Here is a 15,863-nt window from a genome sequence, read left to right as displayed (position 1 = left end):
AAACACAAGTGGGCCTTTGTTTCTGGGAAACCCTAAGTGGCAATAGTTTGCGCTGACGATGGCATTAAAGGGGAACATAGGGGCCATAAGGGCCATAGGACGGCTCCGCGTGGCCTCCTCAGGAAGGAATGAGTCTATTACTTTTGCTCACACAGTGCTGTCCAAGTTTAGAGCTCACCGCTGGTGCAGTTTGCTTCTTCCGATGCATTCTTGGGCAATTAGCCGATTCTCCCATCACTGGTTACGGATGTAGACAGATGTGTGGTGGAAGGGGCGCTTTGCACATTGGTTCACTAGCATTTCTCTGTTTCAGGAGTTGATCTTTGCCTCCCCCGGTGGGAATATTTTTAAGGTCCTTGGATACTTTATTCGTTTTTACTTTGCCAAATTTCTGTAAGTTTCAATCTGGGTAAAAGGATTTGTTCTCTTCCTGTGCTTGATAAGCCTAAAACTGTATTACTTCAGTTTCTTTTTCATTTAGCAAGTATTGAGAACTATCCCCTGGGCTTGCCTTCAGAATCTGTTGCAAGCTCTGCGCCCCCCACTCAGGTAAACGCGTGCTGCCCACAGCGTTTTGACGGCTATTTCAGGGCAACTTCAGATGTTCTGATCCCCATCGATGCACCAGGGACACGGGCTTAGGCACTGCTACCAGCTTCGCCCACTAAGAAATGGCAGCGCCCCCCTTAAGAGAAGGAGAAGTGGGTGTGTGCTCTGGACCCGCCAAGCGACAGTGGCCCTGGGGAGACGGGGGCTGGTTCCTTTCGAGGCTGGGAGGCTTGCAGACGCTCAGACCCTCGGCTCGTCGTCGTCTCCTGTGCCTCTCCTTCCTCTCCTCCTAACCTGTGGCTATAGGAGGGCCCCGGGCTCGGGCCTCAGTCTCCTCCAGCCCCAGGGCTTTGGCTGCCATCTGTACACCCCGATTCTCCAGTTTAGTCTCGACTTCCCTAAATTCCCTCGGAGCATTCCACTCGGATGTCTAGAGGCTTCTGAAACCAAACGTGTGAAAGCAACCCCGGATTCCCTGCCCCCCGCCCCAGTCTGCCTCTTCCCTCCCCCGCTGCGTGCCCCAGCTCGGCTGGCAGGAACTCACCTCGCGCCTGCCTCAGCTCGAACCCCAGAGTCGTCCCTGACTGCTCGATCCCACGTCCCAGCCCTTACAAATCCTGTCTGCGAGAGAGCCCCCGAGTCTGACCACGGCCTGACCCCTCCTCCCGCCCCAGTCCACGCTGCCCTCATGCCCAGCTGACCCCTCCCCAGGGGACACACTGCCTGGAGCCAGCGCCCTTCAGGCACAAATGCCATCAGATCACTGAGCTGCCCTCAACCCTACGACTTCATGCCTCCCCTTCTGAGGGCAATTTAGTTCCAAATCCCACTGTGGCCGCGTGCACCTCATGGCCTCTGGCTCCCCTGACTTGTCTCCTGCACTCCCTCCCTTCCTCCCCATGTTCCAGAACCCCTACATCAGCCCTACTGACCTCAGCCATGGCTCACAAATGGCCAAGAACATTCTGGCCCCACAGCTTGGCAGGCACGTCCCCTCAGCCTGACATGCCTTCCCAAGTACCCACTTCCCAGGTACTGAACACCTTCCTGGCTCCATCCCGGTCCCTGCTAACACCGCTTCCTCAGGAAGCCCTGCTCAGCCCTGTCTCGTGCTCTCTAGCCCCTCGTTCTCTTTACTTGCCTCCAAACCCTCCGAGCATCTGACACGATGGTACATGTCCGCCTGCCTGCGCAACGTGGTCTCCGTGAGAAGAGGGCGTTTGCTCCGTCACCCCCGTGTCCCCCTTGCCGGGGGCCTGCCCAGGGCAGCGGCAGCACCCAGGGACTGCTGCTGGAATCAGTGAGCGAGTGGCCTTCCAAAGCCGGCCGCTCCACGGTCCTGCCAGCGCATCGGAGACGTGGGCCTCTCCCCTCCCACACACACCCGGCAGACAGGACACCGAACTCCTCAGGTGTCAGCCATGCTGCCCCTGGGGAAGAAGAGTCTTAGCAATCCAGTGTAAGACTCACTTAAGACTCTGGAAAATGCAAGAAGACTCTGCTGTCGTGGGGAGAGGCATTCATTATTCCGTTTAAACCAAGTTAGCAGAAAGTATTTTAAATATCCTCCAAAGCTCCTGGAAACACAGGGCCCATCTGGCTGTTCGAAGACAGACAAATGGCCTCAGTGTGGGCTGTCACGTCGGCACCGCTCGGGCTCCACAGCGACCTCGTCGTGGGCTCACTGGCTCTCCTCCCTCGCCTCCCACTGGGTCCCCCAGGGGAGCCGTACGCGTCACTGCCAAATCCCCCAGTCACACGGATGTTCCCTCCAGGGGACACTGAGTACAAACAGACCCAGATGTCTGTTTAAATCTATGTCCACCAGGAGGCTAAATAGAAGCAGCCCAAGTGTCCCGACCCTGTTGACCCCCAAAGTTACCCACCACACCCTAGCACGGTGGGTCTCAAAGTGGGGTCCCTGGCCCAGCAACAGTGGCGTCGCCTGGAGGCTTGAGAGGAATTCACAGCCTCAGGCCCCTGCGCAGACCTGCTGAATCGAAACTCCAGGGGGGCGCCCAGCTTGTGTGTTTGAACAAGTCCTGCAGGGGACCCGAAGTTTGGGAACCAGTGTTCCAAACTGAGGTTTCTGCTGGAACTTTGATTCCCGCCCTTCCGAAGGCTAAGCTGAAAGTCTGGTCCATGAACGGGGTTTCCATGGCCCTGTTTTCAAGCCCAGCCACTCTTGCTATTTTACACCGAGCAATAGGACTCTTCAGGGAAATTAACTTAAGGTAACCTTTAAGAGTAATAGGAAAGCTTCAACTTCCCTAGTCAGGAAGATAACTAAATTGTCCTCAGTCTAGAGAATGAATAATAGGTGTACCCTAGACAAATATGGCTTAAATCAATCAGTAAAAAGCCAATAGTAAAAACCTATCATTTTGCTTCAAGTATCATCAGGCAAAAAAATAAAAAATAAAAGCTTAGGGCTTCCCTGGTGGCGCAGTGGTTGAGAGTCCACCTGCCGATGCAGGGGACACGGGTTCATGCCCCAGTCCGGGAGGATCCCACATGCCGCGGAGCGGCTGGGCGTGTGAGCCATGGCCGCTGAGCCTGCGCGTCCGGAGCCTGCGCGTCCGGAGCCTGTGCTCCGTAATGGGAGAGGCCACAGCGGTGAGAGGCCCACATACTGGAAAAAAAATAAATAAATAAAAAAATAAAAGCTTACAAGTCTCACTGTTCAAAAAAGCATTTCCAAATATTCAATGTAGTGTCATCTTTATACTTGAGACTTGAAAAAAATGGAATCATTTATACTAATACAGAAAAGGAGTTTTCTAATGAACTCAAAATTCAAAGAATTAGGATCAGCTGTTATAAAACAGCACACATATAATTTTCCTTACCAGACACCCTTACTGAAGTAAGATATCTGAATTAACACTTTCTCCATTGCCCCAGGTTTAAGTCTCTGTGGGTTGGTGACAGCCACCTACAACTAAAACTATGTCCACATACAGTATGGCCCATGTGTGTCACTTGATTCAATTAACTGCACACTAGGAGCATTCTAGAACCAGAGCTTTAAATGGCCTTTTGTCTCCTCCCTCATCCATCTGGGCAGTGAACTTTACATTAAAATGCAGCAAGAAAAATGTCCCTTAAAGAACTTTATTTACAAAAAGGTAAATTTTTAATAACTCTTCAGTAGGCTCCATTCAAGATGGGGAAATATGTCATGTGAGTAGCATTTTTACAGTCCTCATAGGAATTCTCCATATTAAAAGAATGTTTTCAGTTTAGAAAGAACCCGACTGCAAAACATTCCTGAACGGTGACAATCTCTGCCTTAAATGTATTATATTTGGTGGATATTTGTTTGCTGAGCGGGGAGTAAACCACATGCTGCTGAAGCGATTTTCCCCTTCATTCAGAGCTCAACAAAAATGACCCAAACAATGAAATTGATCGAGAGGTTTTATTGGGGGGGCACAGAGTCTTGTGGACTGGCTGGAATAGCTAATAACGTCACCACCAAGCAAAGGCCACATAGCTGACAAATACCACAGCGTCTCACAAGGGGTCAGAGTCCCAGCTGAATAAAACCTTTCTCTGGAAAATCTATCAGAATCTACAAAGCGGTTGGTTACAAGGCAGAGAGGGCCTCCTTCTCAGCAGCGAGAGGGGCCCCCGTAAGGCTCCCCCTACCTCGAGGGGGTGTCGTGGGCCTGTGAAAATGGGGGAATTACAGGCTCCGCTCTCACGAAAGATTAAATATTGCACTTTTCCCAAAAAGGAGGTAAAATCTGAATCCCAACAAGCAGGACAGGATCTCAGGGGTTCTGCGATACCTCTAGGCTATGGTTAAAAAAGGAAGGTGTCATGTGTGGATGTACAATCATTCTAGACTGGCTTGAAAAGAAAGAGATCTAATTCCAACCTAACAGGTAAAACTAAGTCCAGGGAGGGGGTGTGGGGTGGGAGAGGGTGAGACATGGTGAGTTTGGATTCGATTGGGATTCAGGTCAAGGCCAAGGTTTAATTTGCAGGTCCACCACCTCCCTCTAGATGGTGTTGACCTTCCAATACAGTCTTCTGAGCCTCAGTTTCCCCACTTGAAAGACTGCTTCAGAGGGCGCTAGGAGGATTAAATGAGGTATCTTGTGACAGTCACTTAAAACTGTGCCTGAGACTTAATCTTTCAATAGAAGACTTCTGGAACATATGAGGATAAATATCATATAAATATAGAACAAATAATATGAGTACAAATCTATGCACTGAAATCCCAGACACACTCATCTCAGAGTAAGTGTCCACTCAGAGCATGACGCTCAGCCGTGTGCTACTGGGACATTGTGTCGTTTTCGACGTTATTTGGGAATTACATCCCTGACCACAGAGGACGCCACTCAGGGAGAAGCCAGTTTGCTTCTGGCTGAAAAGACAGAGGCGTAAAACCCATTTCCCCCCATGTTTCACCCCTGTGAAGTGATTTTTGGTGTTACTACAGGATTCCAGGAAGCATTTATCTCCAGCCACAGTGAACATGGACTCTAGGGCACTAAAGCATTTCCTCGGCATTTTATTAGTGAAAATGTCAGCTCTGCTCAGCTCACCCCGCAAAGACGCGTGGCCTCCTTTTACGCACACACACACACACACACACACACACGCCTCCCCACCCTCCTCCCTGCCACGTCACGTTGCCTTCTTCCATGTCTCCACGTCCTGAAATCACACGCTTCTCCAGGGAACTTCCAGTCCCTCTGGTCTTCCAGACGCGATGGACAGTCAATGGCCGGACCAACGTTTTTCAATTTCCCGAGAACCACAGACGTCAGGCAGGGCCAGGGGTGGCTGGACTTAATCACAGAAGAGATTCACTTTGTGTATTTGGAGCTTCGTGTGAGAGCTGTCGTCTTCCTTCAGAGCCACACGACTGATGCTCCTGCCTTACTCAAGCGTTCTGGGAGCGTCGTGTGTCCTTGGATGAAGGCGCCCGGAGGGTCCTTCACATTCCTCCCGCCAGACTCAGGAAGGGGCCCACAGCCCAGCCTGATGTCCCCACCCCCTCCTCCAGAAGTGAGAGCTCCAGGTGTGGAGGACTCCCCACCCACACACACACACCTGGCCCCTTGTGGGGGAGGGGCATTGGCGGCCGGGCTTGCACGTGGCCACGGCCATGACGGCTCTCCATTGCTCCCAGCTCCCTGCACCTCGGCGCCCTCCCGTTTCCGCTGTGGCTGAGTTTGTGTCCCTGCTGCTCCCGGCGCCTCCACCCAGTACAGGGGGAAGGGGGAGGAGCCATGGGTGACCTCAGATGTGGGGCGGGGCAAGGCGACTGGAGGACCAGGCGAGGCGGGGTCACCAAGCAGCGCACAGCCCGCAGAGGTCGCAGCTAATCCACGGCCACCCTGTCCTGGGTCCTGCCTCTTCTCACAGATGGGGAAACACAGTCAGAGAAGTTAGTCGGTCCAAGTCACACAGCCGGTAACTGCGAAGCCCAGAGAGGGGCCCCAGGCTGTGTGACCCCAGCGGCCCGTTCCTTCCCCAAACACGCCACCTGAGCACAGCTGAGGGGAGCGTGTGGGGAGGCCAGGTCTGCTCTGCACAGCTGGCGCCAGAGAACAAGATCCAGCCCTACAGCCGAAGGTCTGGGTCAACACGCATGGTCCCTGTATATTTAAAGCTGACTCAGAGCTGACTCTGCCCCAGGAGTTAGAAACTTCCTTCCTCTTTGGAACCTCTGAGACTAGCCAAGATTTGGAAACAACCTAAGTGTCCATGGATCAATGAATGGATAAAGAAGATGTGGTTTATACACACAATGGAATATTACTCAGCCATCAAAAAGAATGAAACCTTATCATTTGTGGCAACGTGGATGGACCTTGAGGGTATTACACTGAGTGAAAAAAAATCAGCCAGAGAAAAACAAATACCACATGATTTCATGTATATGTGGAATCTAAAAAAGAAAACAAACAAACGAAACAAAACAGAAAGACTCGTAAATACAGAGTACCTCCAGGTGGTCGCCAGAGGGAGGAGGTGAGGGGATAGACAAAATAGGTGACGGCGATTTAGATGTACAAACTTCCAGCTATAAAATAAATAAGTCACCAGACGTAAAGTACGGCATAGGGAATAGAGTCAATAATATTGTAACAACTTTGTGTGATGATGGATGGTAACTGGTCTTACTGTGGTGATCATTTCACAATGTATAAAAATATCAAATCACTATGTTGCATGCCTGAAACTAATATACCGCTGTATGCTAATTATAACTCAATTAAAGTGAAAAGAAAGAAGGGTCAGTGACTATAAGGGCCGGTCCAGAGGGGGTTCCCACACTGGGCAGGAAGTTGGCCCACAGAAACCCCCAAGTCCCTGGCAACTCTAACATTCTATGAGTCCATACAATAAAATTACATCCTTCGAGAAGCTGGGAAAACTGTAAAGAGCAGTTTATCCGAAGGTCAAAGCACAAAGGTGGAAGCACGTCTCTGTGGCCCCCAGGCTGGCATTTTGCATCAGATCCTAGCGCCATCCCCCCCCTGTTCCCAGATGCCAGTCTATCCAGGACTCCCAGTGGGGCTCAAGCCAGGACCCACCCCTAACTGGTTCAGAAAATTCCCTCCGTTCCCATCTCTGTGTCCTTCCCCTTCCAGGTGGCACACTGGCCTGCGCTGAGCCCGAATCCAGGAGGCCAGAGTTTTAGACTGGTCTCCGCCACGACAGTCGAGAACTCTCAGCCACGAAACTGAAGCCCCCTGCGCCCCAGTTTCCTCTTCTGTGAAGTGAGGTGATAGGGCTTGATATTGACCTTAAAGTTCCTTCCAAATGCCAGACTCTGGGATTCTAACCCCTGATAACGGGCTAGTGAATAACGTGCCACGAGCATCTCCCCACAGCCCAGTGTGCCCCATCTGGGCCACTCTACAAGGGTTGGGGGGAGCTTGTCCCCCAGTGATGCCGCGGTCCCTGCCCCCCTCCCTCAAGCTCTTCTCAGGGAGGAAATGGGACTCAGCCCAAGGTTGTGTACCGGGGCCTGGGAACGCACCGCCGCACAGCGCGCCGAGGCCGACGCATCCCTGCCAGCCCCCTGCCTCTCAGCCCCAGCAGCGCTGCCAAGGCTGCTTTCACTGCGGCTGAAAGGGGCCAGGGCTCCAACCCTTTCTCACAGTGTCTCTCTGCTGGAGGGGAGCTTGCCATGGCAGGAGCGCAAAGAGGCTTTGTCTCCGCCGGAGCGCCGCTTTCTTATCCCTCAGCCTTCCTCCTCGCCCCTCTAATCCTTCTTGGCCCGACGCGGGCATACCCCAGGGTAGTGCCCATCCAGCCATCTCTCGGGGTGGCCCCTCGCCAGGCCTGTCCACCCAGTGGCCTTCCATCCTCCTCGTTGTGGTCCCTGGATTTTCCGACCTATTTTCTCTCATAAATCTTAGAAGATTGGAACTCCTGCTTTGGGGGGGCAGTTTCTAGCTCAGTTGAGTCGACAGCACCTTATTCTAAAGGGACAAGGAGAACAGCCTGATCCCATCACGGAAGGCGGAGCATAGCTTTATAATGTGGATCCCCACCATCTAAGACAAGGCTTTGTTGCAGGAGAAACCTCTGGATTATAATTTCTTATTTTCATGGTATCCGTCCATTCATTGATCATTTACTTTTCACCAGATGTGCTTTAAACCTGAACTTAGAGGTAAAGTGGAGTCTCCAGAGGATGGAGGGTCTTCGGTCTCCCTTTTCTCATGACCCTCAAGGAGCTTCTCTCTGGAGGCAAGAGCAGACAGCTTAGGGCTGCGGCAACTGTCAGTTCCTTCCCCTCCCTTCCCCCGACCCCTTTCCCATCCCAGCTTCTTTTTCTCTTTTTTCCCTCCTTTTCCTTCCCTGTGGCCTATTCTAAGGTCTTCCGGTGACATTCCTGGGTGGCTCAGTAAAGTCCTCCCACAATGAGTCACTGTACATGAAAGGGCAGTGGCAGCGCCTGCAGAAGGACGAGAAGAAGGTGATGCAGTGAGAATGAGATGGGTTTGCATCCCCATCACCAGCTGGGCCCTGCTATGCCGGACCAGGGCACGAGCTGGTTCATGGTGGTTCCCTGGGGACTCTGAGCAGTTCTCTGGCTCCAAGGAACCTGTGCCGACGAGGGTGACAAATGGTGCTCTCCACTTAAAGAACAAGATTCTACCTAAAACTCAAAGAAAGCTCTTTGGTGCCATGGTGCTCTGATGGGCAAGAATCCAAGCCTAGAGGCTGCATGTTATTTCCTTCCTCTACTCAGCTGCAATCTCTGTACTTGCAGTCCCTTCGCCAGCACAGCCCATAAGGTGAACTCTTTAGGGCAAAGGGGTCTTCTCTGTCCTTTTCTCACCTCCAACCCTGCCTCCCCGGATGCGTCAGAAGCCTCTTCAAGAACACCATACACACAGCGCTGCTCAGCCAGCCAACCTCCAATACCTGCTAATGACGGACTCACCAGAGACCCAGAGAATGGGAGTTAGGAATAACCAGCTGAAAGCACATGACTTTGCTTCTGCTCAAAGATCACTTCCTCTCCACCTGTCTTTGATAATATCCACTGAAGGATGAGCAAGAAATTCAATTCAGGCATTGAATGCCTGTTTGAACAAGTTTAACAAGTTATAGTGCTTATTAAGGAAGAAAAATAAATGTTAATGTTTAAAAGAGTTACAGTCAAAAAAAATATACATACAAATGGCCAATAAGCACGCAAAAAAAGTTCTCATAATCATAAATCATTGGGGAAACACAAATTAGATCCACATCAAGATACTGCTACATAGCCACCAGAATGTCAAAAAATAAAGAGGAGGCTGATGATCCCAGAATGCCCTTCCACTACTGAGAGGAGGGTAAATGCTACAACCACTTGAACTATGACCCATTGATTTCACTCCTGGATATTTACCCAAGAGAAATGAAAACACATGTGCACACAATTACTTGTACATGAATGTTCATGGAGCTTTATTTATAATAACAGAGAACTGGAAACATCCACAGGAGAACGAATGGACACACTGCAGTATGTGTAACACAGCACTGCTCAGGAGGGAGGGTAGGGCTGAGAGCTGCACCACTGTGGATGATGCCGACGCGGTGCTGACCAGAACACACTGTCAATTCCATGTACATGGAGGTCTAGAACAGGCAAAATAATCTACAGTGGGAAAAGCTGAAACAGTGGTTACCGCTGCCTGGACCAGGATTAACTGGGAAGGGGCACGCGGGAACTTTATGGGTGATGGGAATGCTCTATATCTTGACAGAGGTTTGGGTTACACAAGTGTACGAGATTAGTCAAAAGATGAGCAAATATACACATAAAATCAGTGTTTCGTTGTAAATTGCTTCTCTTTAAAAAACAAAAATAAAAACACTATAAAATGCTGGAGAGAAAGGGCTAAGGTCCTTCCTGGAAACGGTCTCGAGGGGGAGACAGGGATCCAGCCAGGCCCCACCTCACCACAGTGTGGGGTGAGGGCCATCATGAGGTCCAGGTCTGGTGGGGAAGCATACCCCCATCACCCCACATCAGTGGGCTCAGTGTCGGAATCCAAGGGCAGGACTTCTTAGAACTGGAAGTCTTGAGACTGGTGAAGTTCCCCAAACGGCAGCGATGAGTGTGGCTCAGCGGGCCCTGCCACACTTCCTCTCCCAGTGCCAGCTGCCACCAGAAAGGGAGGGCTCCTGCCTCAACTATCAGACACTTTCAAGTTGCAAAAACCTCACTGTTGCAAGGAGGACTCAAGGTCATAAGGTGTCACCTCCCACCCAAGGCAGGAACCCCCAGGCACCATCCCCATGCCTGGCAAGGCCTGACCTGGGTCGAGCAGATGTTCTGTGCCTTCTGATGGGAGGCACTTAGAAGTGCCTGTAATGCTTTCCATCCAAACACGCTTGGCTTGAGACCATCAGAGGTCTAATAGCCCCAGTTTATAAGCAACAGGAGACAGAGGAATGAGCTAAGCAACGTCACAAGGAAGCAACCGAACAAATCCAGGAGGCGAGGTATTATGCAGCATAATTGGCCCCAAATAAGTTGATGTCATAAAAAAGGGACAGTTATGGATTAAAGAGACTTAAGGAACATAACAACCAGTGAAAACAAACGGCAATGCATTGGTTATTGGTTTGGGAAAAATTACTGTTCACAATTTGAACACAGACTAGGTATTAGATGAGAAGAAATTCAGTGAACTAGAAAGGAGGAGATCATTGACTAAAGATACAGAACAGTATATTCATTTTGTCTAATTTTAAGATTTTTTTTCAGAAGGATATGCTCTAAGATATTCACAGCAGTGATCTCTGAGTGGTTGAAACTGACGGTTTTACTTCTTTCTTTTTATCTCTATTTTCTAAATTTCCACAATGCGTATGTACCACATCAGTTGTAGGTTGAATTGTGCTCCCCCCAAAATTCATAAGCTGAAGTCCTGGCCTTCAGTATCTCAGAACGTGACCTTGCTGGGAAAGAGGGTAGCTGCCGATGTAATCAGTTAGGTTAGGGTGAGTTTATGCTGGGGCAGGAATCACAGGTGTCCTTATAAAAGGGGGAACTTTGGACGCAGAGACACACACACAGGGAGAATGCCACGTGAAGATGCAGGCAGAAAACGGAGTCGTGCTCCCACAAGCCAAGGGAGGCCATAGATCGCCAGTGAACCACGGAAGACGCAGGAGCGGCCTCAGCAGGAACCAGCCCTGCCCACACCTGGATCTCAGCCTGCTGGCCCCCAGCCCCCGGAGAAAGTAAACTGTGCTGTTGAAGCCCCGGTTTGTGGCAGGTGCTTTGGTGCTGCAGCCAGTGATGCAACCTCTCAGATAAGAAGAACTGACTGCAAACCAACGTTAAAATAGAAAACCCGGGGCCCGGGGCGTGGTCGCCAGCCCTCACCGTGTCAGGAGCTTCTGTTTCGAGGGCCACAGGTTCCATGTTATAAATGACAAGAACGTTCTTCCTTACATTGATCTGAAAGCTGCCTGCCGGGCTCTGCCACCCATGGACCTCATGAGTCACTCTCCCCGTGCGTGAGTCACTTCTGCTCCCCAGGGCAGCGCAGAGGAAGAGGCTGCGCGCTCGGGGGCCTCCCGGAGCCGCCCTGCTCTGCGCTCTCCCCGCCCACCCGCCGCCCGCGCTCCCGCACCCCCAGGCCCGGCGCCCGCCCCAGGGGCACCGAGAGGGATGCTGAGCCAGCGTGGTCCCGAGCCCTCAAAGAGCCGCCCGCCTGGTGAGCTTGGAGTCTATTATTATAATGAACTGCCCCATCCTCCCATCACGTGGCCCTGAGGCCCGGCCAGAAAGCTGAGCCGACGGCCCAGCCGCTCGAAATAACTCCCAAGAATAACCGGCCTGCGCTGCTCCCCGGGCGCCCCGCGGAAGCCCAGGCCGCCCGCTTCCTCCCCGGGCTCCCCAGGACCGAGGCTATCATGTCTCACACACTGAAATACAATAAACTGGAACAATCGGAGGAAGTGTGGAGCTTTCTCCACATTCGGAGCGAAAGGGGACCCTGCTTATCAAAGTGACAAGATTGATTCAGTTGCTACAGACTTCCAAAGACTTCCCTTCCCAAAAGAAAGGCAGGGAGGAAGGTCATGTCCTTCGGCCACCTCCACTGAGCCAGGAGCACCATCTGCTTCACGTCAAGCAGGTCCGTCAGCTCGTCCATCCGGGCCCTGGAGACTGCGACACAGCACCCGAGGGGGCGGGCAGAGGGAGGCGCAGGTCCCCTAAGGCTGGCACGTCCCTGTTAGCTGCCCCCCAGGAAAGGGCAGGGGAGGAAGGGCCAGGGAGGGAGGAAAGGAAGGGGGAGGGTAGGAGAAGGGGGAGGGGGAGGGTAGGAGAAGAGGGGGGAGGGGAGGGGAGGAGAAGAGGGAGGGTAGGAGAAGGGGGGAGGGTAGGAGAAGAGGGGGGAGGGTAGGAGAAGAGGGGGGAGGGTAGGAGAAGAGGGGGGAGGGGAGGAGAAGAGAAGGGAGGGGAGGAGGAGGGGGGAGGGTAGGAGAAGAGGGGGGAGGGCAGGAGAAGAGGGAGGAGGGTAGGAGAAGAGGGGGGAGGGGAGGAGAAGAGAAGGGAGGGGAGGAGGAGGGGGAGGGGAGGAGGAGGGGGAGGGAAGGAGGGGGAGGGGGAGGGGAGGAGAAGAGAGGGAGAGGGGAGGAGAAGAGAGGGGGAGGGGAGGAGAAGAGAAGGGAGGGGAGGAGAAGAGAGGGGGAGGGGAGGAGAAGAGAGGGAGGGGAGGAGAAGAGAAGGGGGGAGGGGAGGAGGAGGGGGGAGGGGAGGAGGAGGGGGGAGGGGAGGAGGAGGGGGAGGGGAGGAGGGGGAGGGGAGGAGAAGAGGGGGAGGGGAGGAGAAGAGGGGGGAGGGGAGGAGAAGAGCGGGGAGGGGCAAGGGGTCCCAGCAGCGCCGGGGGCACCACCTCTGCAGGGACTGGCCCTCCAGCCCAAGCCCCACACTTTTCCGACGGCTCCCCTCCCCATCCTCCCGGCCCGCAGCGGCTCCCACAGCCTCACTTCTGTCATGTCCTTTCCCTACTCGAAAGCCTTCCCTTTCACTCCCCCGCCCGGAGTGTAGAGCACAGCCTGAGCGAGGTGGCGAGGCTCTTGGTCCCCTGGACCAAGCAGGCCCCACGTCCTGTCCGGGTCCTTTTCAGGGCTGCCCCCGCGTGGAGCGCCCTGTCCTGTCCTTCCCCAGGTGGCTGGGCAGAGCCTCCCAGCGACACAGCTGAGCCCAGGCTGAGCACCCCCCCCACCCCCCGGACCCTGCGCCCCTCCCCTTGGATGCAGCTAAAGCTCGTGTCGCAGACGCTTCCGAGGGCATCCTGGTGAGCAAAGGGCGTGCCCCAGTGGGCTGGGCCTGAGGGGGCCACAGCCCAAGCAGAACCACGGATTGTGACGGCATTAGAGCAGGCGTCCCTTCATCCTGCAACAGGGCGACAGGACCCCGCTGGAGACTTACCAGGGGCCCCAGACAGCTGGGCGCCTCCAGGATGAAAGCCGGGCTCTCCCTGCACCAGTCTGAGCAAAGGCATATGAACCGGGGGTCTTTCTCTTCTCCACGGGCTCTGAAAAGTGGGGACCCGTCTGAGTTTGACCGCCACCATCTGAGGAGGAGGCTGCTCCAGGGACAGAGGGACATATAGAACCCGGAGGCCAGTTTATTGGTTTCACCTGGAGGTGCCTTAAAACATCACCTCCAGCTGCTGTTTGCAGAGCACGGGGCCTCAGAGTCCAATTGTTTTTGACAAAGAAGTAGATCAGAGGGACGAGGGCATTTGTCAAGAGCTATGTGAACCCACTCTTGAGAGCCCTGCTCTGGGGGGACTCCCTGAGTTTCCTGATCCAAAAAGCCAAGAACCAGACCGCAGACAGGGAAGTCTAACTGCCGGAAGGCACTGACTGCCTACGTTTATGTCCTTGGGAGACTTAAGGGACAATCAAAGCTAAAATTAGACATAGCTTCGGAATCCTTCTCAACACTACCCATCAGCCAGGCCTGTCCGTTAAAGCCGATTTGCCCTACACGCTTAGTGAGGAGGGCCCTATGGTGTCCACCTCCCAGTGACGCAGTGCCCGAGCCAGCAACCGGCTGGGTCCTCCCTGGGCGTTTCTCAGTGCCACACCCCAGGCCCCTGCTTGCCCCAGCACTAGGGCCTCCCACAATCTCTCTCCACGGCCTAGAGGCACTGAGCCGCAGGCTTGCCCATGGGAACTGCACACTCCGGTTATTAATGCCACTTCCTGCAGACTGGCCCTGGAGAATTCCCACGGCACCGGGGCTGCTCAGAGGAATTTCAGTCTGCCAGTCAATGAACCAGTCAACACCTACTGAACACCTTCTACAGAGACCCTGGACCTTGGGAGAGGAAGGGACGCGGGTCCTTTTCTTCATCTAATGAAAACTGCTGCATCCGGGCAGGTGTATCAGCTACAAAAATAGAGAAAATTCAATTAAAAGCGCCTCAAGAAATAGGACATGCATTGTATCACATAACAAGTTCAGAGTCAACTACTCAGGGCTGGGAAAGGCCGTGCTCGGTCACACCTGAGGGCGCCAGGCACCCCCGACTCCCTGCCCTGCCTCTGTCACATCAGCGGCCTGTGGTCCCCAAAGGACTGGATCCGCTCCGGGCACAGTGTAGGTCCCGGGACTGGATGAAGATGCAGCGCGGGCTCCTCTTGCCCCCCCTCACGAGGGGGACAGCTCTTTCCCAGCCATTCCCAGCCAGCTTCCCCTCGCACCCCATCGGTCTGAGAGGTCACCTGCTGGAGCCTAAACCAATGGCCATCAAGGGGAAAGGGGCCTCCAGGACTGGCTCAAACCCCAGGGGCCTTAAAAGGACAAAAAGTGAGAGACCCTTATTGCGAGGCTTCCACCTGTCTGCCCCTGACGTGCACACAGGCTGCCCACGATTTCAGGGACCTCCTAGATGCCCCCAAGTCTCTCCGTAGACCACACATTAAGATCCCCCGAGGGCCTGTGGGCCAGACACCATGTCACCATGAGGAAGACACAGCTCTCCACTGGAGAAGCACGAATTCAGTTAAGAGGGGACACACAGGACCTGGCCACACGAAGATCACCATAGTAAGTGTAAAAACAGCTGCAACGGAGGCCACAGGGAGGGGGGTGGTCAGGGACCATGAGGGGAACAAAGAGGATGGTAAGAATGGACGAGATTCCAGGGGCAGGACAGGCAGGCAGAAGGCGTGGCCAACAGGCGTTTCAGACCCAGAAAAAGCCCGGAGTTTTCACATGACGAAGAGTTTGCAGCTGTGGTTACAGCTCAGCCACTGCAGACCTACTGCTGTATTTGTATTGAGTCCTTTTGATGACAGCATGAGTTCTGAGAACAAAGCTTCCAGCTAGGCCTGTGTAACTGGAGCCCAGAGCCAAAAATAGCTGCTCTTCGCATGCATACATAGGGCCTGATCTGAAGCTTGACAGCGTGTTTTTGTCATTTGTAAAACGCAGGGGGTCCTCCAAAACCACAGAACAGGTGAATGACCAAACATTTCTATTTGGCTAGTTCCGCCATGGATAATATTCTTTTAGTTATTTGCTACTTTCCTAAGTGACTTTTCCAGTGACTTTTGAAGCTGTTTTGAGGTATAAGTATAATAGAGAGTGATTTAGCAGTTTAAGAGGTTGGAGTTCTTATAATAACATGAAAGAGAGTGTCAGGGAACCACGTGCCAATCTTGAGTAAAGTTTTCTTTAGAGAGACATACACACGTGCTCAGCTGATATTTCTCAATTGAGTCAGGAGATGCCCCAGAGAGCACATAGCTTGCTTGTGTCTTAACTGAATCCCTGAATTGGATTTTTATACCCTAATACT

The sequence above is a fragment of the Mesoplodon densirostris genome, chromosome 12 (assembly GCF_025265405.1).
Source record: "Mesoplodon densirostris isolate mMesDen1 chromosome 12, mMesDen1 primary haplotype, whole genome shotgun sequence".
NCBI classification, from domain to species: domain Eukaryota; kingdom Metazoa; phylum Chordata; class Mammalia; order Artiodactyla; family Ziphiidae; genus Mesoplodon; species Mesoplodon densirostris.
The sequence above is the reverse complement of the archived record's forward strand: the minus strand, read 5'-3'. Positions refer to the sequence as shown.